Raw genomic sequence first — 25,559 nt, 5'->3', positions numbered from 1 at the left:
GTCAGAGCCGGGAATGGGTCAGCGCTGGGAAAGGGTCAGTGCCGGGAATGGGTCAGCACCGGGAATGGGTCAGAGCCGGGAATGGGTCAGTGCCGGGAATGGGTCAGAGCTGGGAATGGGTCAGAGCCGGGAATGGGTCAGAGCCGGGAATGGTTCAGAGCCGGGAATGGGTCAGCGGCGGGAATGGGTCAGATTCAGGAATGGGTCAGTGCCGGGAATGGGCCAGCTCCGGGAATGGGTCAGAGCCGGGAATGGGTCAGTGCCGGGAATGGGTCCGAGCCGGGAATGGGTCAGTGCCGGGAATGGGTCAGTGCCGGGAATGGGTCAGTGCCGGGAATGGGTCAGTGCCAGGAATGGGTCAGTGCCGGGAATGGGTCAGTGCCGGGAATGGGTCAGTGCCGGGAATGGGTCCGAGCCGGGAATGGGTCAGTGCCGGGAATGGGTCAGTGCCGGGAATGGGTCAGTGCCGGGAATGGGTCCGAGCCGGGAATGGGTCAGTGCCGCGAATGGGTCAGTGCCGGGAATGGGAAAGTGCCAGGAATGGGTCAGTGCCGGGAATGGGTCAGTGCCGGGAATGGGTCAGTGCCGGGAATGGGTCAGAGCCGGGAATGGGACAGTTCTGGGATAGGGTCAGTTCCGGGAATGGGTCAGAGCCGGGAATGGGTCAGTGCCGGGAATGGGTCAGAGCCGGGAATGGGTCAGAGCCGGGAATGGGTCAGCGGCCGGAATGGGTCAGAGTCAGGAATGGGTCAGTGCCGGGAATGGGCCAGCACCGGGAATGGGTCAGAGCTGGGAATGGGTCAGTGCCGGGAATGGGTCTGTGCCGGGAATGGGTCAGTGCCGGGAATGGGTCATTGCCGGGAATAGGTCAGTGCCGGGAATGGGAAAGTGCCGGGAATGGGTCAGTGCCGGGAATGGGTCAGAGCCGGGAATGGGTCAGAGCCGGGAATGGGTCTGTGCCGGGAATGGGTCAGTGCCGGGAATGGGTCATTGCCGGGAATAGGTCAGTGCCGGGAATGGGAAAGTGCCGGGAATGGGTCAGTGCCGGGAATGGGTCAGCGCCAGGAATGGGTCAGCGCCGGGAATGGGTCAGTGCCGGGAATGGGTCAGAGCCGGGAATGGGTCAGAGCCGGGAATGGGTCAGTGCCGGGAATGGGTCAGCGCCAGGAATGGGTCAGTGCCGGGAATGGGTCAGTGCCGGGAATGGGTCAGAGCCGGGAATGGGTCAGTGCCAGGAATGGGTCAGTGCCGGGAATGGGTCCGAGCCGGGAATGGGTCAGACCCGGGAATGGGTCAGTGCCGGGATTGGGACAGTTCTGGGATTGGGTCAGTTCCGGGAATGGGTCAGAGCCGGGATTGGGACAGTTCTGGGATTGGGTCAGTTCCGGGAATGGGTCAGAGCCGGGAATGGGTCAGAGCCGGGAATGGGTCAGCGCCGGGAATGGTTCAGCGCTGGGAAAGGGTCAGTGCCGGGAATGGGTCAGCACCGGGAATGGGTCAGTTCTGGGATTGGGTCAGTTCTGGGAATGGGTCAGAGCCGGGAATGGGTCAGAGCCGGGAATGGGTCAGCGCCGGGAATGGGTCAGTGCCGGGAATGGGTCAGTGGCGGGAATGGGTCAGTGCCGGGAATGGGTCAGTGCCGGGAATGGGTCAGAGCCGGGAATGGGTCAGTGCCGGGATTGGGACAGTTCTGGGATTGGGTCAGTTCCGGGAATGGGTCAGAGCCGGGAATGGGTCAGCGCTGGGAAAGGGTCAGTGCCGGGAATGGGTCAGCACCGGGAATGGGTCAGAGCCGGGAATGGGTCAGTGCCGGGAATGGGTCAGTGGCGGGAATGGGTCAGAGCCGGGAATGGGTCAGAGCCGGGAATGGGTCAGAGCCGGGAATGCGTCAGAGCCGGGAATGGGTCAGCGGCGGGAATGGGTCAGAGTCAGGAATGGGTCAGTGCCGGGAATGGGCCAGCACCGGGAATGGGTCAGTGCCGGGAATGGGTCCGAGCCGGGAATGGGTCAGTGCCAGGAATGGGTCAGTGCCGGGAATGGGTCAGTGCCGGGAATGGGTCAGTGCCGGGAATGGGTCAGAGCCAGGAATGGGTCAGTGCCGGGAATGGGTCCGAGCCGGGAATGGGTCAGAGCCGGGAATGGGTCAGACCCGGGAATGGGTCAGTGCCGGGATTGGGACAGTTCTGGGATTGGGTCAGTTCCGGGAATGGGTCAGAGCCGGGATTGGGACAGTTCTGGGATTGGGTCAGTTCCGGGAATGGGTCAGAGGCGGGAATGGGTCAGGGCCGGGAATGGGTCAGTGCCGGGAATGGGTCAGCGCCGGGAATGGGTCAGTGCCGGGAATGGGTCAGTGCCGGGAATGGGTCAGCGCTGGGAATGGGTCAGAGCCGGGAATGGGTCAGTGCCGGGAATGGGTCAGTGCCGGGAATGGGTCAGAGCCAGGAATGGGTCAGTGCCGGGAATGGGTCCGAGCCGGGAATGGATCAGACCCGGGAATGGGTCAGTGCCGGGATTGGGACAGTTCTGGGATTGGGTCAGTTCCGGGAATGGGTCAGAGCCGGGATTGGGACAGTTCTGGGATTGGGTCAGTTCCGGGAATGGGTCCGAGCCGGGAATGGGTCAGACCCGGGAATGGGTCAGTGCCGGGATTGGGACAGTTCTGGGATTGGGTCAGTTCCGGGAATGGGTCAGAGCCGGGATTGGGACAGTTCTGGGATTGGGTCAGTTCCGGGAATGGGTCAGAGCCGGGATTGGGACAGTTCTGGGATTGGGTCAGTTCCGGGAATGGGTCAGAGCCGGGAATGGGTCAGGGCCGGGAATGGGTCAGTGCCGGGAATGGGTCAGCGCCGGGAATGGGTCAGTGCCGGGAATGGGTCAGTGCCGGGAATGGGTCAGCGCTGGGAATGGGTCAGAGCCGGGAATGGGTCAGTGCCAGGAATGGGTCAGTGCCGGGAATGGGTCAGTGCCGGGAATGGGTCAGTTCCGGGAATGGGTCAGAGCCGGGATTGGGACAGTTCTGGGATTGGGTCAGTTCCGGGAATGGGTCAGAGCCGGGAATGGGTCAGACCCGGGAATGGGTCAGTGCCGGGATTGGGACAGTTCTGGGATTGGGTCATTGCCGGGAATAGGTCAGTGCCGGGAATGGGAAAGTGCCGGGAATGGGTCAGTGCCGGGAATGGGTCAGCGCCAGGAATGGGTCAGCGCCGGGAATGGGTCAGTGCCGGGAATGGGTCAGAGCCGGGAATGGGTCAGAGCCGGGAATGGGTCAGTGCCGGGAATGGGTCAGCGCCAGGAATGGGTCAGTGCCGGGAATGGGTCAGTGCCGGGAATGGGTCAGAGCCGGGAATGGGTCAGTGCCAGGAATGGGTCAGTGCCGGGAATGGGTCCGAGCCGGGAATGGGTCAGACCCGGGAATGGGTCAGTGCCGGGATTGGGACAGTTCTGGGATTGGGTCAGTTCCGGGAATGGGTCAGAGCCGGGATTGGGACAGTTCTGGGATTGGGTCAGTTCCGGGAATGGGTCAGAGCCGGGAATGGGTCAGAGCCGGGAATGGGTCAGCGCCGGGAATGGTTCAGCGCTGGGAAAGGGTCAGTGCCGGGAATGGGTCAGCACCGGGAATGGGTCAGTTCTGGGATTGGGTCAGTTCTGGGAATGGGTCAGAGCTGGGAATGGGTCAGAGCCGGGAATGGGTCAGCGCCGGGAATGGGTCAGTGCCGGGAATGGGTCAGTGGCGGGAATGGGTCAGTGCCGGGAATGGGTCAGTGCCGGGAATGGGTCAGAGCCGGGAATGGGTCAGTGCCGGGATTGGGACAGTTCTGGGATTGGGTCAGTTCCGGGAATGGGTCAGAGCCGGGAATGGGTCAGCGCTGGGAAAGGGTCAGTGCCGGGAATGGGTCAGCACCGGGAATGGGTCAGAGCCGGGAATGGGTCAGTGCCGGGAATGGGTCAGTGGCGGGAATGGGTCAGAGCCGGGAATGGGTCAGAGCCGGGAATGGGTCAGAGCCGGGAATGCGTCAGAGCCGGGAATGGGTCAGCGGCGGGAATGGGTCAGAGTCAGGAATGGGTCAGTGCCGGGAATGGGCCAGCACCGGGAATGGGTCAGTGCCGGGAATGGGTCCGAGCCGGGAATGGGTCAGTGCCAGGAATGGGTCAGTGCCGGGAATGGGTCAGTGCCGGGAATGGGTCAGTGCCGGGAATGGGTCAGAGCCAGGAATGGGTCAGTGCCGGGAATGGGTCCGAGCCGGGAATGGGTCAGACCCGGGAATGGGTCAGTGCCGGGATTGGGACAGTTCTGGGATTGGGTCAGTTCCGGGAATGGGTCAGAGCCGGGATTGGGACAGTTCTGGGATTGGGTCAGTTCCGGGAATGGGTCAGAGCCGGGAATGGGTCAGGGCCGGGAATGGGTCAGTGCCGGGAATGGGTCAGCGCCGGGAATGGGTCAGTGCCGGGAATGGGTCAGTGCCGGGAATGGGTCAGCGCTGGGAATGGGTCAGAGCCGGGAATGGGTCAGTGCCAGGAATGGGTCAGTGCCGGGAATGGGTCAGTGCCGGGAATGGGTCAGTTCCGGGAATGGGTCAGAGCCGGGATTGGGACAGTTCTGGGATTGGGTCAGTTCCGGGAATGGGTCAGAGCCGGGAATGGGTCAGAGCCGGGAATGGGTCAGCGCCGGGAATGGTTCAGCGCTGGGAAAGGGTCAGTGCCGGGAATGGGTCAGCACCGGGAATGGGTCAGAGCCGGGAATGGGTCAGTGCCGGGAATGGGTCAGAGCCGGGAATGGGTCAGAGCCGGGAATGGGTCAGCGCCGGGAATGGGTCAGCGCCAGGAATGGGTCAGTGTCGGGAATGTTGTCCGAGCCGGAAATGGGTCAGGTCCAGGAATGGGTCAGAGCCTGGAATGGGTCAGTGCCAGGAAAGGGTCAGTGCCGGGAATGGGTCAGAGCCAGGAATGGGTCAGCGCCGGGAATGGGTCAGCGCCGGGAATGGGTCAGAGCCGGGAATGGGTCAGAGCCGGGAATGGGTCAGGGCCGGGAATGGGTCAGAGCCGGGAATGGGTCGGAGCCGGGAATGGGTCAGGGCCGGGAATGGGTCAGAGCCGGGAATGGGTCAGCGCCGGGAATGGGTCAGTGCCAGGAATGGGTCAGAGCCGGGAATGGGTCAGCGCTGGGATTGGGTCAGTGCCAGGAATGGGTCAGAGCCGGGAATGGGTCAGAGCCGGGAATGGGTCAGTGCCGGGAATGGGTCAGGGCCGGGAATGGGTCAGTGTCGGGAATGGGTCAGAGCCGGGAATGGGTCAGCGCTGGGATTGGGTCAGTGCCAGGAATGGGTCAGAGCCGGGAATGGGTCAGAGCCGGGAATGGGTCAGTGCCGGGAATGGGTCAGGGCCGGGAATGGGTCAGTGTCGGGAATGGGTCAGTGCGGGGAATGGGAAAGTGCCGGGAATGGGTCAGAGCCGGGAATGGGTCAGAGCCGGGAATGGGTCAGGGCCGGGAATGGGTCAGTGCCGGGAATGGGTCAGCGCTGGGAATGGGTCAGAGCCGGGAATGGGTCAGTGCCAGGAATGGGTCAGTGCCGGGAATGGGTCAGTGCCGGGAATGGGTCAGTGCCTGGAATGGTTGAGAGCCGGGAATGGGTCAGAGCCGGGAGTGGGTCAGTGCCGGGAATGGGTCAGAGCTGGGAATGGGTCAGAGCCGGGAATGGGTCAGTGCCGGGAATGGGTCAGCGCCAGGAATGGGTCAGCGCCAGGAATGGGTCAGAGCCGGGAATGGGTCAGTGCCGGGAATGGGTCAGCACCGGGAATGGGTCAGTGCCGGGAATGGGTCAGTGCCGGGAATGGGTCAGAGCTGGGAATGGGTCAGAGCCGGGAATGGGTCAGTGCCGGGAATGGGTCAGCGCCAGGAATGGGTCAGCGCCAGGAATGGGTCAGAGCCGGGAATGGGTCAGTGCCGGGAATGGGTCAGACCCGGGAATGGGTCAGTGCCGGGAATGGGTCAGCACCGGGAATGGGTCAGTGCCGGGAATGGGAAAGTGCCAGGAATGGGTCAGTGCCGGGATTGGGACAGTTCTGGGATTGGGTCAGTTCCGGGAATGGGTCAGAGCCGGGAATGGGTCAGCGCCGGGAATGGGTCAGTGCCGGGAATGGGTCAGTGGCGGGAATGGGTCAGTGCCGGGAATGGGTCAGTGCCGGGAATGGGTCAGTGGCGGGAATGGGTCAGAGCCGGGAATGGGTCAGTGCCGGGAATGGGTCAGAGCCGGGAATGGGTCAGTGCCGGGAATGGGTCAGAGCCGGGAATGGGTCAGTGCCGGGAATGGGTCAATGCCGGGAATGGGTCAGTGGCGGGAATGGGTCAGAGCCGGGAATGGGTCAGTGCCGGGAATGGGTCAGAGCCGGGAATGGGTCAGTGCCGGGAATGGGTCAGAGCCGGGAATGGGTCAGAGCCGGGAATGGGTCAGTGCCGGGAATGGGTCAGAGCCGGGAATGGTTCAGAGCCAGGAATGGGTCAGAGCCGGGAATGGGTCAGAGCCGGGAATGGGTCAGTGCCGGGAATGGTTCAGAGCCGGGAATGGGTCAGTGCCGGGAATGGGTCAGTGCCGGGAATGGGTCAGCGCCAGGAATGGGTCAGAGCCGGGAATGGGTCAGAGCCGGGAATGGGTCAGTGCCGGGAATGGGTCCGAGCCGGGAATGGGTCAGCGCCGGGAATGGGTCAGTGCCGGGATTGGGTCAGTGCCGCGAATGGGTCAGTGCCGGGAATGGGAAAGTGCCAGGAATGGGTCAGTGCCGGGAATGGGTCAGAGCCCGGAATGGGTCAGTGCCGGGAATGGGTCAGTGCCGGGAATGGGTCAGTGCCGGGAATGGGTCAGAGCCAGGAATGGGTCAGTGCCGGGAATGGGTCAGAGCCGGGAATGGGACAGTGCCGGGAATGGGTCAGTGCCGGGAATGGGTCAGAGCCCGGAATGGGTCAGTGCCGGGAATGGGTCAGAGCCGGGAATGGGTCAGGGCCGGGAATGGGTCAGTGCCGGGAATGGGCCAGCACCGGGAATGGGTCAGAGCTGGGAATGGGTCAGTGCCGGGAATGGGTCTGTGCCGGGAATGGGTCAGTGCCGGGAATGGGTCAGTGCCGGGAATGGGTCTGTGCCGGAAATGGGTCAGTGCCGGGAATGGGTCAGAGCCGGGAATGGGTCAGAGCCGGGAATGGGTCAGAGCCGGGAATGGGTCAGAGCCGGGAATGGGTCAGTGCCGGGAATGGGTCAGAGCCGGGAATGGGTCAGAGCCGGGAATGGGTCAGTGGCGGGAATGGGTCAGTGGCGGGAATGGGAAAGTGCCAGGAATGGGTCAGTGCCGGGATTGGGACAGTTCTGGGATTGGGTCAGTTCCGGGAATGGGTCAGAGCCGGGAATGGGTCAGAGCCGGGAATGGGTCAGCGCCGGGAATGGGTCAGAGCCGGGAATGGGTCAGTGCCGGGAATGGGTCAGTGCCGGGAATGGGTCAGTGCCGGGAATGGGTCAGTGCCGGGAATGGGTCAGACCCGGGAATGGGTCAGTGCCGGGAATGGGTCAGCACCGGGAATGGGTCAGCGCCGGGAATGGGAAAGTGCCAGGAATGGGTCAGTGCCGGGAATGGGTCAGAGCCGGGAATGGGTCAGTGCCGGGAATGGGTCAGAGCCAGGAATGGGTCAGCGCCGGGAATGGGTCAGAGCCGGGAATGGGTCAGAGCCGGGAATGGGTCAGAGCCGGGAATGGGTCAGTGCTGAGAATGGGTCAGTGCCGGGAATGGGTCAGTGCCAGGAATGGGTCAGAGCCGGCAATGGGTCAGTGCCGGGAATGGGTCAGGGCCGGGAATGGGTCAGCGCCGGGAATGGGTCAGCGCTGGGAATGGGTCAGAGCCGGGAATGGGTCAGAGCCGGGAATGAGTCAGTGCCAGGAATGGGTCAGTGCCGGGAATGGGTCTGTGCCGGGAATGGGTCAGTGCCGGGAATGGGTCAGAGCCGGGAATGGGTCAGAGCCGGGAGTGGGTCAGTGCCGGGAGTGGGTCAGCGCCGGGAATGGGTCAGCGCCGGGAATGGGTCAGTGCCGGGAATGGGTCAGAGCCGGGAATGGGTCAGAGCCGGGAATGGGTCAGTGCCGGGAATGGGTCAGTGCCGGGAATGGGTCAGAGCCGGGAATGGGTCAGTGCCGGGAATGGGTCAGTGCCGGGAATGGGTCAGAGCCGGGAATGGGTCAGCGCCGGGAATGGGTCAGAGCCGGGAATGGGTCAGCGCCAGGAATGGGTCAGAGCCGGGAATGGGTCAGAGCCGGGAATGGGTCAGAGCCGGGAATGGGTCAGTGCCGGGAATGGGTCAGACCCGGGAATGGGTCAGTGCCGGGAATGGGTCAGCACCGGGAATGGGTCAGTTCCCGGAATGGGAAAGTGCCAGGAATGGGTCAGTGCCGGGATTGGGACAGTTCTGGGATTGGGTCAGTTCCGGGAATGGGTCAGAGCCGGGAATGGGTCAGAGCCGGGAATGGGTCAGCGCCGGGAATGGGTCAGTGCCGGGAATGGGTCAGTGGCGGGAATGGGTCAGTGCCGGGAATGGGTCAGTGCCGGGAATGGGTCAGAGCCGGGAATGGGTCAGTGCCGGGAATGGGTCAGTGCCGGGATTGGGACAGTTCTGGGATTGGGTCAGTTCCGGGAATGGGTCAGAGCCGGGAATGGGTCAGCGCTGGGAAAGGGTCAGTGCCGGGAATGGGTCAGCACCGGGAATGGGTCAGAGCCGGGAATGGGTCAATGCCGGGAATGGGTCAGTGGCGGGAATGGGTCAAAGCCGGGAATGGGTCAGTGCCGGGAATGGGTCAGAGCCGGGAATGGGTCAGTGCCGGGAATGGGTCAGAGCCGGGAATGGGTCAGAGCCGGGAATGGGTCAGTGCCGGGAATGGGTCAGTGCCGGGAATGGGTCAGAGCCGGGAATGGTTCAGAGCCGGGAATGGGTCAGTGCCGGGAATGGGTCAGCGCCAGGAATGGATCAGAGCCGGGAATGGGTCAGAGCCGGGAATGGGTCAGTGCCGGGAATGGGTCCGAGCCGGGAATGGGTCAGCGCCGGGAATGGGTCAGTGCCGGGAATGGGTCAGTGCCGCGAATGGGTCAGTGCCGGGAATGGGAAAGTGCCAGGAATGGGTCAGTGCCGGGAATGGGTCAGAGCCCGGAATGGGTCAGTGCCGGGAATGGGTCAGTGCCGGGAATGGGTCAGAGCCCGGAATGGGTCAGTGCCGGGAATGGGTCAGAGCCGGGAATGGGTCAGTGCCGGGAATGGGTCAGAGCCAGGAATGGGTCAGTGCCGGGAATGGGTCAGAGCCTGGAATGGGTCAGTGCCGGGAATGGGTCAGTGCCGGGAATGGGTCAGAGCCCGGAATGGGTCAGTGCCGGGAATGGGTCAGAGCCGGGAATGGGTCAGTGCCGGGAATGGGTCAGAGCCAGGAATGGGTCAGTGCCGGGAATGGGTCAGAGCCGGGAATGGGTCAGTGGCGGGAATGGGTCAGTGCCGGGAATGGGTCAGTGCCGGGAATGGGTCAGCGCCGGGAATGGGTCAGAGCCGGGAATGGGTCAGAGCCGGGAATGGGTCAGTGGCGGGAATGGGTCAGTGCCGGCAATGGGTCAGTGCCGGGAATGGGTCAGGGCCGGGAATGGGTCAGTGCCGGGAATGGGTCAGCGCCGGGAATGGGTCAGTGCCGGGAATGGGTCAGTGCCAGGAATGGGTCAGTGCCGGGAATGGGTCAGTGCCGGGAATGGGTCAGAGCCGGGAATGGGTCAGAGCCGGGAGTGGGTCAGTGCCGGGAGTGGGTCAGCGTCAGGAATGGGTCAGCGCCGGGAATGGGTCAGTGCCAGGAATGGGTCAGTGCCGGGAATGGGTCAGTGCCGGGAATGGGTCAGAGCCGGGAATGGGTCAGAGCCGGGAATGGGTCAGAGCCGGGAGTGGGTCAGTGCCGGGAGTGGGTCAGCGCCAGGAATGGGTCAGTGCCGGGAATGGGTCAGGGCCGGGAATGGGTCAGTGCCGGGAATGGGTCAGAGCCGGGAATGGGTCAGAGCCGGGAATGGGTCAGAGCCGGGAGTGGGTCAGTGCCGGGAGTGGGTCAGAGCCGGGAATGGGTCAGCGGCCGGAATGGGTCAGAGTCAGGAATGGGTCAGTGCCGGGAATGGGCCAGCACCGGGAATGGGTCAGAGCCGGGAATGGGTCAGAGCCGGGAATGGGTCAGCGCCGGGAATGGGTCAGTGCCGGGAATGGGTCAGTGGCGGGAATGGGTCAGTGCCGGGAATGGGTCAGTGCCGGGAATGGGTCAGTGGCGGGAATGGGTCAGAGCCGGGAATGGGTCAGTGCCGGGAATGGGTCAGAGCCGGGAATGGGTCAGTGCCGGGAATGGGTCAGTGCCGGGATTGGGACAGTTCTGGGATTGGGTCAGTTCCGGGAATGGGTCAGAGCCGGGCATGGGTCAGCGCTGGGAAAGGGTCAGTGCCGGGAATGGGTCAGCACCGGGAATGGGTCAGAGCCGGGAATGGGTCAATGCCGGGAATGGGTCAGTGGCGGGAATGGGTCAGAGCCGGGAATGGGTCAGTGCCGGGAATGGGTCAGAGCCGGGAATGGGTCAGTGCCGGGAATGGGTCAGAGCCGGGAATGGGTCAGAGCCGGGAATGGGTCAGTGCCGGGAATGGGTCAGAGCCGGGAATGGTTCAGAGCCAGGAATGGGTCAGAGCCGGGAATGGGTCAGAGCCGGGAATGGGTCAGTGCCGGGAATGGTTCAGAGCCGGGAATGGGTCAGTGCCGGGAATGGGTCAGTGCCGGGAATGGGTCAGCGCCAGGAATGGGTCAGAGCCGGGAATGGGTCAGTGCCGGGAATGGGTCAGAGCCGGGAATGGGTCAGTGCCGGGAATGAGTCCGAGCCGGGAATGGGTCAGCGCCGGGAATGGGTCAGTGCCGGGATTGGGTCAGTGCCGCGAATGGGTCAGTGCCGGGAATGGGAAAGTGCCAGGAATGGGTCAGTGCCGGGAATGGGTCAGAGCCCGGAATGGGTCAGTGCCGGGAATGGGTCAGTGCCGGGAATGGGTCAGAGCCAGGAATGGGTCAGTGCCGGGAATGGGTCAGAGCCGGGAATGGGACAGTGCCGGGAATGGGTCAGTGCCGGGAATGGGTCAGAGCCCGGAATGGGTCAGTGCCGGGAATGGGTCAGAGCCGGGAATGGGTCAGAGCCGGGAATGGGTCAGGGCCGGGAATGGGTCAGTGCCGGGAATGGGCCAGCACCGGGAATGGGTCAGAGCTGGGAATGGGTCTGTGCCGGGAATGGGTCAGTGCCGGGAATGGGTCAGTGCCGGGAATGGGTCTGTGCCGGAAATGGGTCAGTGCCGGGAATGGGTCAGAGCCGGGAATGGGTCAGAGCCGGGAATAGGTCAGAGCCGGGAATGGGTCAGAGCCGGGAATGGGTCAGAGCCGGGAATGGGTCAGTGCCGGGAATGGGTCAGAGCCGGGAATGGGTCAGAGCCGGGAATGGGTCAGTGGCGGGAATGGGTCAGTGGCGGGAATGGGAAAGTGCCAGGAATGGGTCAGTGCCGGGATTGGGACAGTTCTGGGATTGGGTCAGTTCCGGGAATGGGTCAGAGCCGGGAATGGGTCAGAGCCGGGAATGGGTCAGCGCCGGGAATGGGTCAGTGCCGGGAATGGGTCAGTGCCGGGAATGGGTCAGTGCCGGGAATGGGAAAGTGCCAGGAATGGGTCAGTGCCGGGAATGGGTCAGTGCCGGGAATGGGTCAGAGCCGGGAATGGGTCAGTGCCGGGAATGGGTCAGCGCCGGGAATGGGTCAGCGCCAGGAATGGGTCAGCGCCGGGAATGGGTCAGCGCCAGGAATGGGTCAGTGTCGGGAATGTTGTCCGAGCCGGAAATGGGTCAGGTCCAGGAATGGGTCAGTGCCGGGAATGGGTCAGTGCCGGGAATGGGTCAGTGCCGGGAATGGGTCAGAGCCAGGAATGGGTCAGCGCCGGGAATGGGTCAGCGCCGGGAATGGGTCAAAGCCGGGAATGGGTCAGAGCCGGGAATGGGTCAGAGTCGGGAATGGGTCAGTGCCAGGAATGGGTCAGAGCCGGCAATGGGTCAGTGCCGGGAATGGGTCAGGGCCGGGAATGGGTCAGTGCCGGGAATGGGTCAGCGCCGGGAATGGGTCAGTGCCGGGAATGGGTCAGTGCCAGGAATGGGTCAGTGCCGGGAATGGGTCAGTGCCGGGAATGGGTCAGAGCCGGGAATGGGTCAGAGCCGGGAACGGGTCAGAGCCGGGAGTGGGTCAGTGCCGGGAGTGGGTCAGCGTCAGGAATGGGTCAGCGCCGGGAATGGGTCAGTGCCAGGAATGGGTCAGTGCCGGGAATGGGTCAGTGCCGGGAATGGGTCAGAGCCGGGAATGGGTCAGAGCCGGGAATGGGTCAGAGCCGGGAGTGGGTCAGTGCCGGGAGTGGGCCAGCACCGGGAATGGGTCAGAGCCGGGAATGGGTCAGAGCCGGGAATGGGTCAGCGCCGGGAATGGGTCAGTGCCGGGAATGGGTCAGTGGCGGGAATGGGTCAGTGCCGGGAATGGGTCAGTGCCGGAAATGGGTCAGTGGCGGGAATGGGTCAGAGCCGGGAATGGGTCAGTGCCGGGAATGGGTCAGAGCCGGGAATGGGTCAGTGCCGGGAATGGGTCAGTGCCGGGATTGGGACAGTTCTGGGATTGGGTCAGTTCCGGGAATGGGTCAGAGCCGGGAATGGGTCAGCGCTGGGAAAGGGTCAGTGCCGGGAATGGGTCAGCACCGGGAATGGGTCAGAGCCGGGAATGGGTCAATGCCGGGAATGGGTCAGTGGCGGGAATGGGTCAGAGCCGGGAATGGGTCAGTGCCGGGAATGGGTCAGTGCCGGGAATGGGTCAGAGCCGGGAATGGGTCAGAGCCGGGAATGGGTCAGTGCCGGGAATGGGTCAGAGCCGGGAATGGTTCAGAGCCAGGAATGGGTCAGAGCCGGGAATGGGTCAGAGCCGGGAATGGGTCAGTGCCGGGAATGGTTCAGAGCCGGGAATGGGTCAGTGCCGGGAATGGGTCAGTGCCGGGAATGGGTCAGCGCCGGGAATGGGTCAGTGCCGGGAATGGGTCCGAGCCGGGAATGGGTCAGCGCCGGGAATGGGTCAGTGCCGGGATTGGGTCAGTGCCGCGAATGGGTCAGTGCCGGGAATGGGAAAGTGCCAGGAATGGGTCAGTGCCGGGAATGGGTCAGAGCCCGGAATGGGTCAGTGCCGGGAATGGGTCAGTGCCGGGAATGGGTCAGTGCCGGGAATGGGTCAGAGCCAGGAATGGGTCAGTGCCGGGAATGGGTCAGAGCCGGGAATGGGACAGTGCCGGGAATGGGTCAGTGCCGGGAATGGGTCAGAGCCCGGAATGGGTCAGTGCCGGGAATGGGTCAGAGCCGGGAATGGGTCAGAGCCGGGAATGGGTCAGGGCCGGGAATGGGTCAGTGCCGGGAATGGGCCAGCACCGGGAATGGGTCAGAGCTGGGAATGGGTCAGTGCCGGGAATGGGTCAGAGCCGGGAATGGGTCAGTGCCGGGAATGGGTCAGACCCGGGAATGGGTCAGTGCCGGGAATGGGTCAGCACCGGGAATGGGTCAGTGCCGGGAATGGGAAAGTGCCAGGAATGGGTCAGTGCCGGGATTGGGACAGTTCTGGGATTGGATCAGTTCCGGGAATGGGTCAGAGCCGGGAATGGGTCAGAACCGGGAATGGGTCAGTGCCGGGAATGGGTCAGTGCCGGGAATGGGTCAGAGCCGGGAATGGGTCAGAGCCGGGAATGGGTCAGCGCTGGGAAAGGGTCAGAGCCGGGAATGGGTCAATGCCGGGAATGGGTCAGTGGCGGGAATGGGTCAGAGCCGGGAATGGGTCAGAGCCGGGAATGGGTCAGCACCGGGAATGGGTCAGAGCCGGGAATGGGTCAATGCCGGGAATGGGTCAGTGCCGGAAATGGGTCAGGTCCAGGAATGGGTCAGTGCCGGGAATGGGTCAGTGCCGGGAATGGGTCAGCGCCGGGAATGGGTCAGCGCCAGGAATGGGTCAGTGTCCGGAATGTTGTCCGGGCCGGAAATGGGTCAGGTCCAGGAATGGGTCAGAGACGGGAATGGGTCAGAGCCAGGAATGGGTCAGCGCCGGGAATGGGTCAGAGCCGGGAATGGGTCAGAGCCGGGAATGGGAAAGTGTCGGGAATGGGTTAGTGCCGGGAATGGGTCAGTGCCGGGAATGGGAAAGTGTCGGGAATGGGTCAGTGCCGGGAATGGGTCAGCGCCGGGAATGGGTCAGGGACGGGAATGGGTCAGCGCCGGGAATGGGTCAGTGCCGGGAATGGGTCAGAGCCGGGAATGGCAAAGTGTCGGGAATGGGTCAGTGCCGGGAATGGGTCAGTGCCGGGAATGGGAAAGTGTCGGGAATGGGTCAGTGCCGGGAATGGGTCAGCGCCGGGAATGGGTCAGGGCCGGGAATGGGTCAGTGCCGGGAATGGGAAAGTGTCGGGAATGGGTTAGTGCCGGGAATGGGTCAGCGTCGGGAATGGGTCAGAGCCAGGAATGGGTCAGTGCCGGGAATGGGAAAGTGTCGGGAATGGGTCTGTGCCGGGAATGGGTCAGCGCCGGGAATGGGTCAGGGCCGGGAATCGGTCAGTGCCGGGAATGGGTCAGAGCCGGGAATGGGTCAGTGCCGGGAATGGGTCAGAGCCGGGAGTGGGTCAGTGCCGGGAATGGGTCAGAGCCGGGAATGGGTCAGCGCCGGGAATGGGTCAGTGCGGGGAACGGGAAAGTGTCGGGAATGGGTCAGCGCCGGGAATGGGTCAGTGCCGGGAATGGGTCAGTGCGGGGAACGGGAAAGTGTCGGGAATGGGTTAGTGCCGGGAATGGGTCAGAGCCGGGAATGGGTCAGTGCCGGGAATGGGTCAGTGCCGGGAATGGGTCAGTGCCGGGAATTGGTCAGTGCGGGGAACGGGAAAGTGTCGGGAATGGGTTAGTGCCGGGAATGGGTCAGCGCCGGGAATGGGTCAGCGCCGGGAATGGGTCAGTGCCGGGAATGGGTCAGTGCGGGGAACGGGAAAGTGTCGGGAATGGGTTAGTGCCGGGAATGGGTCAGAGCCGGGAATGGGTCAGTGCCGGGAATGGGTCAGTGCCGGGAATGGGTCAGTGCGGGGAACGGGAAAGTGTCGGGAATGGGTTAGTGCTGGGAATGGGTCAGAGCCGGGAATGGGTCAGTGCCGGGAATGGGTCAGTGCGGGGAACGGGAAAGTGCCGGGAATGGGTCAGTGCCGGGAATGGGTCAGAGCCAGGAATGGGTCAGTGCCGGGAATGGGAAAGTGTCGGGAATGGGTCTGTGCCAGGAATGGGTCAGCGCCGGGAATGGTTCAGTGCCGGGAATCGGTCAGAGCCGGGAATGGGTCAGTGCCGGGAATGGGTCAGAGCCGGGAATGTGTCAGTGCCGGGAATGGGAGAGCCAGGAATAGGTCAGAGCCGGGAACGGGTCAGAGCCGGGAATGGGTCAGTGTCGGGAATGGGTCAGAGCCGGGAATGGGTCAGAGCCGGGAATAGGTCAGTGCCGGGAATGGGTCAGCGCCGGGAATGGGTCAGAGCCGGGAATAGGTCAGTGCCGGGAATAGGTCAGTGCCGGGAATGGGTCAGTGCCGGGAATGGGTCAGTGCCGGGAATGGGTCAGGGCTGGCAATGGGTCAGTGCCAGGAATGGGTCAGTGCCGGGAATGGGTCAGAGCCAGGAATGGGAACGTGCCGGGAATTGGTCACCGCCGGGAATGGGTCAGTGCCGGGAATGGGTCAGAGCCGGGAATGGGTCAGTGCCAGGAATGGGAACGTGCCGGGAATTGGTCACCGCCGGGAATGGGTCAGTGCCGGGAATGGGTCAGCGCCGGGAATGGGTCAGCGCCGGGAATGGGTCAGTGCAGGGAATGGGTCATTGCCGGGAATGGGTCAGTGCCGGGAATGGGAAAGTGCCGGGAATGTGTCAGTGCCGGGAATGGGTCAGCGCGGGAATGCGTCAGTGCCGGGAATGGGTCAGTGCCGGGAATGGATCAGCGCCGGGAATGGGTCAGAGCTGGGAATGGGTCAGTGCCGGGAATGGATCAGCGCCGGGAATGGGTCAGCGCTGGGAATTGGTCAGTGCCGGGAATGGGGCATTGCCGGGAATGTGTCAGGGCTGGGAATGGGGCAGTGCCGGGAATGGGTCAGCGCTGGGATTGGGTCAGTGCCGGGAATGGGTCAGAGCTGGGAATGGGTCAGTGCCGGGAATGGGGCATTGCCGGGAATGGGTCAGGGCCGGTAATGTGTCAGAGCCGGGAATGGGTCAGTGCTGGGAATGGGTCAGAGCCGGGAATGGGAAAGTGCCGGGAATGGGTCAGGGTCGGGAATGGGTCAGTGCCGGGAATGGGTCAGTGCCGGGAATGGGTCAGAGACGGGAATGTGTCAGAGCCGGGAATGTGTCAGGGCCGGGAATGAGTCAGAGCCGGGAATGGGTCAGTGCCGGGAATGTGTCAGGGTCGGGAATGGGTCAGTGCCGGGAATGGGTCAGTTCCGGGAATAGGTCAGTGCCGGGAATGGGTCAGTGCCGGGAATGTGTCAGAGCCGGGAATGGGTCAGAGCCGGGAATGGGAAAGTGCCGGGAATGGGTCAGTGCCGGGAATGGGTCAGAGATGGGAATGTGTCAGAGCCGGGAATGTGTCAGGGCCGGGAATGGGTCAGAGCCGGGAATGGGTCAGCGGTGGGAATGGGTCAGGGCCGGGAATGGGTCAGAGCCAGGAATGGGTCAGTGCCGGAATGGGAGAGCCGGGAATGGGTCGGAGCCGGGAATGGGTCAGTGCCGGGAATGGGTCAGAGCCGGGAATGGGTCAGAGCCGGGAATGGGTCAGCGGTGGGAATGGTTCAGGGCCGGGAATGGGTCAGAGCCAGGAATGGGTCAGTGCCGGAATGGGAGAGCCGGGAATGGGTCAGAGCCGGGAATGGGTCAGTGCCGGGAATGGGTCAGAGCCGGGAATGGGTCAGTGCTGGGAATGGGAGAGCCGGGAATGGGTCAGAGCCGGGAATGTGTCAGAGCCGGGAATGGGTCAGAGCCGGGAATGGGAGAGCCGGGAATGGGTCAGAGCCGGGAATGGGTGAGCCGGGAATGGGTCAGAGCCGGGAATGGGTCAGTGCCGTGAATGGGTCAGAGCCGGGAATGGGTCAGAGCCGGGAATGGGTCAGTGCCGGGAATGCGTCAGTGCCGGGAATGGGTCAGTTCCGGGAATGGGTCAGTGCCGGGAATGGGTCAGTGCCGGGAATGCGTCAGTCCCGGGAATGGGTCAGTGCCGGGAATGGGTCAGTGCCGGGAATGCGTCAGCGCCGGGAATGGGTCAGTACCGGGAATGCGTCAGTGCCGGGAATGGGTCAGTGCCGGGAATGGGTCTGTGCCGGGAATGGGTCAGCGCCGGGAATGGGTCAGTACCGGGAATGCGTCAGTGCCGGAAATGGGTCAGAGCCGGGAATGGGTCAGTGCCGGGAATGGGTCAGCGCCGGGAATGGGTCAGTGCCGGGAATGGGAAAGTGCCAGGAATGGGTCAGAGCCGGGAATGGGTCTGTGCCGGGAATGGGTCAGTGCCGGGAATGGGAAAGTGCCAGGAATGGGTCAGAGCTGGGAATGGGTCAGTCCCGGGAATGGGTCATTGCCGGAAATGGGTCAGAGCCGGGAATGGGTCTGTGCCGGGAATGGGTCAGCGCCGGGAATGGGTCAGTGCCGGGAATGGGTCAGAGCCGGGAATGGGTCAGTGCCGGGAATGGGTCAGCGCCGGGAATGGGTCAGTGCCGGGAATGGGTCAGCGCCGGGAATGGGTCAGTGCCGGGAATGGGTCAGCGCCGGGAATGGGTCAGTGCCGGGAATGGGTCAGCGCCGGGAATGGGTCAGTGCCGGGAATGGGAAAGTGCCAGGAATGGGTCAGAGCCGGGAATGGGTCAGTACCGGGAATGCGTCAGTGCCGGAAATGGGTCAGAGCCGGGAATGGGTCAGTGCTGGGAATGGGTCAGTGCCGGGAATGCGTCAGGGCCGGGAATAGGTCAGTGCCGGGAATGGGTCAGTGCCGGGAATGGTTCAGTGCCGGGAGTGGGTCAGAGCCGGGAATGGGTCAGTGCCGGGAATGGGTCAGTGCCGGGAATGGGTCAGTGCCGGGAATGGGTCAGCATCGGGAATGGGTCAGTGCCAGGAATGGGTCAGTGCCGGGAATGCGTCAGTGTCGGGAATGGGTCAGTGCCGGGAATGCGTCAGTGACGGGAATGGGTCAGTGCCGGGAATGCGTCAGTGCCGGGAATGCGTCAGTGCCGGGAATGGGTCAGAGCCGGGAATGGGTCAGTGCCGGGAATGGGTCAGTGCCGGGAATGAGTCAGTGCCGGGAATGGGTCAGAGCCAGGAATGGGTCAGAGCCGGGAATGGGTCAGAGCCGGGAATGGGTCAGAGCCAGGAATGGGTCAGTGCCGGGATTGGGACAGTTCTGGGATTGGGTCAGTTCCGGGAATGGGTCAGAGCCGGGAATGGGTCAGCGCCGGGAATGGGTCAGAGCCGGGAATGGGTCAGTGCCGGGAATGGGTCAGTGCCGGGAATGGGTCAGTGCCGGGAATGGGAAAGTGCCAGGAATGGGTCAGTGCCGGGAATGGGTCAGTGCCGGGAATGGGTCAGAGCCGGGAATGGGTCAGTGCAGGGAATGGGTCAGCGCCGGGAATGGGTCAGCGCCGGGAATGGGTCAGAGCCGGGAATGGGTCAGCGCCGGGAATGGATCAGAGCCGGGAATGGGTCAGAGCCGGGAATGGGTCAGAGTCGGGAATGGGTCAGTGCCGGGAATGGGTCAGAGCCGGAAATGGGTCAGTGCCAGGAATGGGTCAGAGCCGGGAATGGGTCAGTGCCGGGAATGGGTCAGAGCCGGGAATGGGTCAGAGTCGGGAATGGGTCAGTGCCAGGAATGGGTCAGAGCCGGCAATGGGTCAGTGCCGGGAATGGGTCAGGGCCGGGAATGGGTCTGTGCCGGGAATGGGTCAGCGCCGGGAATGGGTCAGCGCTGGGAATGGGTCAGCGTCGGGAATGGGTCAGTGCCGGGAATGGGTCAGTGCCGGGAATGGGTCAGAGCCGGGAGTGGGTCAGTGCCGGGAATGGGTCAGCGCCAGGAATGGGTCAGTGCCGGGAATGGGTCAGTGCCGGGAATGGGTCAGAGCCGGGAATGGGTCAGAGCCGGGAATGGGTCAGTGCCGGGAGTGGGTCAGCGCCAGGAATGGGTCAGCGCCGGGAATGGGTCAGAGCCGGGAATGGGTCAGTGCCGGGAATGGGTCAGTGCCAAGAATGGGTCAGTGCCGGGAATGGGTCAGTGCCGGGAATGGGTCAGTGCCAGGAATGGGTCAGTGCCGGGAATGGGTCAGAGCCGGGAATGGGTCAGTGCCGGGAATGGGTCAGTGCCAGGAATGGGTCAGTGCCGGGAATGGGTCAGAGCCGGGAATGGGTCAGCGCCAGGAATGGGTCAGAGCCGGGAATGGGTCAGCGCCGGGAATGGGTCAGAGCCGGGAATGGGTCAGAGCCGGGAATGGGTCAGCGCCGGGAATGGGTCAGAGCCGGGAATGGGTCAGAGCCGGGAATGGGTCAGTGCCGGGAATGGGTCAGACCCGGGAATGGGTCAGTGCCGGGAATGGGTCAGCACCGGGAATGCGTCAGCGCCGGGAATGGGTCAGAGCCGGGAATGGGTCAGTGCCGGGAATGGGTCAGCGCCGGGAATGGGTCAGAGCCGGGAATGGGTCAGAGCCGGGAATGGGTCAGTGCCGGGAATGGGTCAGACCCGGGAATGGGTCAGTGCCGGGAATGGGTCAGCACCGGGAATGCGTCAGCGCCGGGAATGGGAAAGTGCCAGGAATGGGTCAGTGCCGGGATTGGGACAGTTCTGGGATTGGGTCAGTTCCGGGAATGGGTCAGAGCCGGGAATGGGTCAGCGCCGGGAATGGGTCAGCGCCGGGAATGGGTCAGTGGCGGGAATGGGTCAGTGCCGGGAATGGGTCAGTGCCGGGAATGGGTCAGTGCCGGGATTGGGACAGTTCTGGGATTGGGTCAGTTCCGGGAATGGGTCAGAGCCGGGAATGGGTCAGCGCCGGGAATGGGTCAGCGCCGGGAATGGGTCAGCGCCGGGAATGGGTCAGTGGCGGGAATGGGTCAGTGCCGGGAATGGGTCAGTGCCGGGAATGGGTCAGTGCCGGGATTGGGACAGTTCTGGGATTGGGTCAGTTCCGGGAATGGGTCAGAGCCGGGAATGGGTCAGCGCTGGGAAAGGGTCAGTGCCGGGAATGGGTCAGCACCGGGAATGGGTCAGAGCCGGGAATGGGTCAATGCCGGGAATGGGTCAGTGGCGGGAATGGGTCAGAGCCGGGAATGGGTCAGAGCCGGGAATGGGTCAGAGCCGGGAATGGGTCAGTGCCGGGAATGGGTCAGAGCCGGGAATGGTTCAGAGCCAGGAATGGGTCAGAGCCGGGAATGGGTCAGAGCCGGGAATGGGTCAGTGCCGGGAATGGGTCAGTGCCGGGAATGGGTCAGAGCCGGGAATGGTTCAGAGCCGGGAATGGGTCAGTGCCGGGAATGGGTCAGTGCCGGGAATGGGTCAGCGCCAGGAATGGATCAGAGCCGGGAATGGGTCAGAGCCGGGAATGGGTCAGTGCCGGGAATGGGTCCGAGCCGGGAATGGGTCAGCGCCGGGAATGGGTCAGTGCCGGGAATGGGTCAGAGCCGGGAATGGGTCAGCGCCGGGAGTGGGTCAGTGCCGGGAATGGGTCAGAGCCGGGAATGGGTCAGCGCCAGGAATGGGTCAGTGCCGGGAATGGGTCAGAGCCGGGAATGGGAAAGTGCAAGGAATGGGTCAGTGTCGGGAATGGGTCAGAGCCCGGAATGGGTCAGTGCCGGGAATGGGTCAGTGCCAGGAATGGGTCAGTGCCGGGAATGGGTCAGAGCCTGGAATGGGTCAGTGCCGGGAATGGGTCAGTCCCGGGAATGGGTCAGAGCCCGGAATGGGTCAGTGCCGGGAATGGGTCAGAGCCGGGAATGGATCAGAGCCGGGAATGGGTCAGCGGCGGGAATGGGTCAGAGTCAGGAATGGGTCAGTGCCGGGAATGGGTCAGAGCCGGGAATGGGTCAGTGCCGGGAATGGGTCAGAGCCGGGAATGGGTCAGTGCCGGGAATGGGTCAGTGCCGGGAATGGGTCAACGCCGGGAATGGGTCAGTGCCGGGAATGGGTCAGTGCCGGGAATGGGTCAGCGCCGGGAATGGGTCTGTGCCGGGAATGGGTCAGTGGCGGGAATGGGTCCGAGCCGGGAATGGGTCAGTGCCGGGAATGGGTCAGTGCCGGGAATGGGTCAGAGCCGGGAATGGGTCAGAGCCGGGAATGGGTCAGAGCCGGGAATGGGTCAGCGCCGGGAATGGGTCAGAGCCGGGAATGGGTCAGTGCCGGGAATGGGTCAGAGCCGGGAATGGGTCAGCGCCGGGAATGTGTCAGAGCCGGGAATGGGTCAGAGCCGGGAATGGGTCAGTGCCGGGAATGGGTCAGTGCCAGAAATGGGTCAGTGCCGGGAATGGGTCAGCGCCGGGAATGGGTCAGTGCCGGGAATGGGTCAGTGCCGGGAATGGGTCAGCGCCGGGAATGGGTCAGTGCCGGGAATGGGTCAGTGCCGGGAATGGGAAAGTGCCAGGAATGGGTCAGTGCCGGGAATGGGTCAGTGCCGGGAATGGGTCAGAGCCGGGAATGGGAAAGTGTCGGGAATGGGTTAGTGCCGGGAATGGGTCAGCGTCGGGAATGGGTCAGGGACGGGAATGGGAAAGTGTCGGGAATGGGTTAGTGCCGGGAATGGGTCAGCGTCGGGAATGGGTCAGAGCCAGGAATGGGTCAGTGCCGGGAATGGGTCAGAGCCGGGAATGGGAAAGTGTCGGGAATGGGTTAGTGCCGGGAATGGGTCAGTGCCGGGAATGGGAAAGTGTCGGGAATGGGTCAGTGCCGGGAATGGGTCAGCGCCGGGAATGGGTCAGGGACGGGAATGGGTCAGCGCCGGGAATGGGTCAGAGCCGGGAATGGGAAAGTGTCGGGAATGGGTTAGTGCCGGGAATGGGTCAGCGTCGGGAATGGGTCAGAGCCAGGAATGGGTCAGTGCCGGGAATGGGAAAGTGTCGGGAATGGGTCTGTGCCGGGAATGGGTCAGCGCCGGGAATGGGTCAGGGCCGGGAATCGGTCAGTGCCGGGAATGGGTCAGAGCCGGGAATGGGTCAGTGCCGGGAATGGGTCAGTGCGGGGAACGGGAAAGTGTCGGGAATGGGTCAGCGCCGGGAATGGGTCAGTGCCGGGAATGGGTCAGTGCGGGGAACGGGAAAGTGTCGGGAATGGGTTAGTGCCGGGAATGGGTCAGAGCCGGGAATGGGTCAGTGCCGGGAATGGGTCAGTGCCGGGAATGGGTCAGTGCCGGGAATTGGTCAGTGCGGGGAACGGGAAAGTGTCGGGAATGGGTCAGCGCCGGGAATGGGTCAGCGCCGGGAATGGGTCAGCGCCGGGAATGGGTCAGTGCCGGGAATGGGTCAGTGCCGGGAATGGGTCAGTGCGGGGAACGGGAAAGTGTCGGGAATGGGTTAGTGCCGGGAATGGGTCAGAGCCGGGAATGGGTCAGTGCCGGGAATGGGTCAGTGCCGGGAATGGGTCAGTGCGGGGAACGGGAAAGTGTCGGGAATGGGTTAGTGCCGGGAATGGGTCAGAGCCGGGAATGGGTCAGTGCCGGGAATGGGTCAGTGCCGGGAATGGGTCAGTGCGGGGAACGGGAAAGTGTCGGGAATGGGTTAGTGCCGGGAATGGGTCAGAGCCGGGAATGGGTCAGTGCCGGGAATGGGTCAGTGCGGGGAACGGGAAAGTGCCGGGAATGGGTCAGTGCCGGGAATGGGTCAGAGCCAGGAATGGGTCAGTGCCGGGAATGGGAAAGTGTCGGGAATGGGTCTGTGCCAGGAATGGGTCAGCGCCGGGAATGGTTCAGTGCCGGGAATCGGTCAGAGCCGGGAATGGGTCAGTGCCGGGAATGGGTCAGAGCCGGGAATGTGTCAGTGACGGGAATGGGAGAGCCGGGAATAGGTCAGAGCCGGGAACGGGTCAGAGCCGGGAATGGGTCAGTGCCGGGAATGGGTCAGCGCCGTGAATGGGTCAGTGCCGGGAATGGGTCAGAGCCGGGAATGGGTCAGAGCCGGGAATGGGTCAGAGCCGGGAATAGGTCAGTGCCGGGAATGGGTCAGCGCCGGGAATGGGTCAGAGCCGGGAATAGGTCAGTGCCGGGAATAGTTCAGTGCCGGGAATGGGTCAGTGCCGGGAATGGGTCAGTGCCGGGAATGGGTCAGGGCTGGCAATGGGTCAGTGCCAGGAATGGGTCAGGGCTGGCAATGGGTCAGAGCCGGGAATGGGTCAGTGCCAGGAATGGGAACGTGCCGGGAATTGGTCACCGCCGGGAATGGGTCAGTGCCGGGAATGGGTCAGCGCCGGGAATGGGTCAGCGCCGGGAATGGGTCAGTGCTGGGAATGGGTCATTGCCGGGAATGGGTCAGTGCCGGGAATGGGAAAGTGCCGGGAATGTGTCAGTGCCGGGAATGGGTCAGCGCGGGAATGCGTCAGTGCCAGGAATGGGTCAGCGCTGGGATTGGGTCAGTGCCGGGAATGGATCAGCGCCGGGAATGGGTCAGAGCTGGGAATTGGTCAGTGCCGGGAATGGGGCATTGCCGGGAATGTGTCAGGGCTGGGAATGGGGCAGTGCCGGGAATGGGTCAGCGCTGGGATTGGGTCAGTGCCGGGAATGGGTCAGAGCTGGGAATGGGTCAGAGCTGGGAATGGGAAAGTGCCGGGAATGGGTCAGGGTCAGGAATGGGTCAGTGCTGGGAATGGGTCAGAGCCGGGAATGGGAAAGTGCCGGGAATGGGTCAGGGTCGGGAATGGGTCAGTGCCGGGAATGGGTCAGAGCCGGGAATGGGTCAGTGCCGGGAATGGGTCAGTGCCGGGAATGGGTCAGAGACGGGAATGGGTCAGAGCCGGGAATGTGTCAGGGCCGGGAATGAGTCAGAGCCGGGAATAGGTCAGTGCCGGGAATGGGTCAGTGCCGGGAATGTGTCAGAGCCGGGAATGTGTCAGAGCCGGGAATGGGAAAGTGCCGGGAATGGGTCAGTGCCGGGAATGGGTCAGAGACGGGAATGTGTCAGAGCCGGGAATGTGTCAGGGCCGGGAATGGGTCAGAGCCGGGAATGGGTCAGCGGTGGGAATGGGTCAGTGCCGGGAATGGGTCAGAGCCAGGAATGGGTCAGTGCCGGAATGGGAGAGCCGGGAATGGGTCGGAGCCGGGAATGGGTCAGTGCCGGGAATGGGTCAGAGCCGGGAATGGGTCAGTGCTGGGAATGGGAGAGCCAGGAATGGGTCAGAGCCGGGAATGTGTCAGAGCCGGGAATGGGTCAGAGCCGGGAATGGGAGAGCCGGGAATGGGTCAGAGCCGGGAATGGGTGAGCCGGGAATGGGTCAGAGCCGGGAATGGGTCAGTGCCGTGAATGGGTCAGAGCCGGGAATGGGTCAGTGCCGGGAATGGGTCAGGGCCGGGAATGGGTCAGAGCCGGGAATGGGTCAGTGCCGGGAATGCGTCAGTGCCGGGAATGGGTCAGTGCCGGGAATGGGTCAGTGCGGGGAACGGGAAAGTGTCGGGAATGGGTTAGTGCCGGGAATGGGTCAGAGCCGGGAATGGGTCAGTGCCGGGAATGCGTCAGTGCCGGGAATGGGTCAGTGCCGGGAATTGGTCAGTGCGGGGAACGGGAAAGTGTCGGGAATGGGTCAGCGCCGGGAATGGGTCAGCGCCGGGAATGGGTCAGCGCCGGGAATGGGTCAGTGCCGGGAATGGGTCAGTGCCGGGAATGGGTCAGTGCGGGGAACGGGAAAGTGTCGGGAATGGGTTAGTGCCGGGAATGGGTCAGAGCCGGGAATGGGTCAGTGCCGGGAATGGGTCAGTGCCGGGAATGGGTCAGTGCGGGGAACGGGAAAGTGTCGGGAATGAGTCAGAGCCGGGAATAGGTCAGTGCCGGGAATGGGTCAGTGCCGGGAATGTGTCAGAGCCGGGAATGTGTCAGAGCCGGGAATGGGAAAGTGCCGGGAATGGGTCAGTGCCGGGAATGGGTCAGAGACGGGAATGTGTCAGAGCCGGGAATGTGTCAGGGCCGGGAATGGGTCAGAGCCGGGAATGGGTCAGCGGTGGGAATGGGTCAGTGCCGGGAATGGGTCAGAGCCAGGAATGGGTCAGTGCCGGAATGGGAGAGCCGGGAATGGGTCGGAGCCGGGAATGGGTCAGTGCCGGGAATGGGTCAGAGCCGGGAATGGGTCAGTGCTGGGAATGGGAGAGCCAGGAATGGGTCAGAGCCGGGAATGTGTCAGAGCCGGGAATGGGTCAGAGCCGGGAATGGGAGAGCCGGGAATGGGTCAGAGCCGGGAATGGGTGAGCCGGGAATGGGTCAGAG

The sequence above is a fragment of the Scyliorhinus torazame genome, chromosome 4, assembly GCF_047496885.1.
Source record: "Scyliorhinus torazame isolate Kashiwa2021f chromosome 4, sScyTor2.1, whole genome shotgun sequence".
NCBI lineage: Eukaryota > Metazoa > Chordata > Chondrichthyes > Carcharhiniformes > Scyliorhinidae > Scyliorhinus > Scyliorhinus torazame.
The sequence above is the reverse complement of the archived record's forward strand: the minus strand, read 5'-3'. Positions refer to the sequence as shown.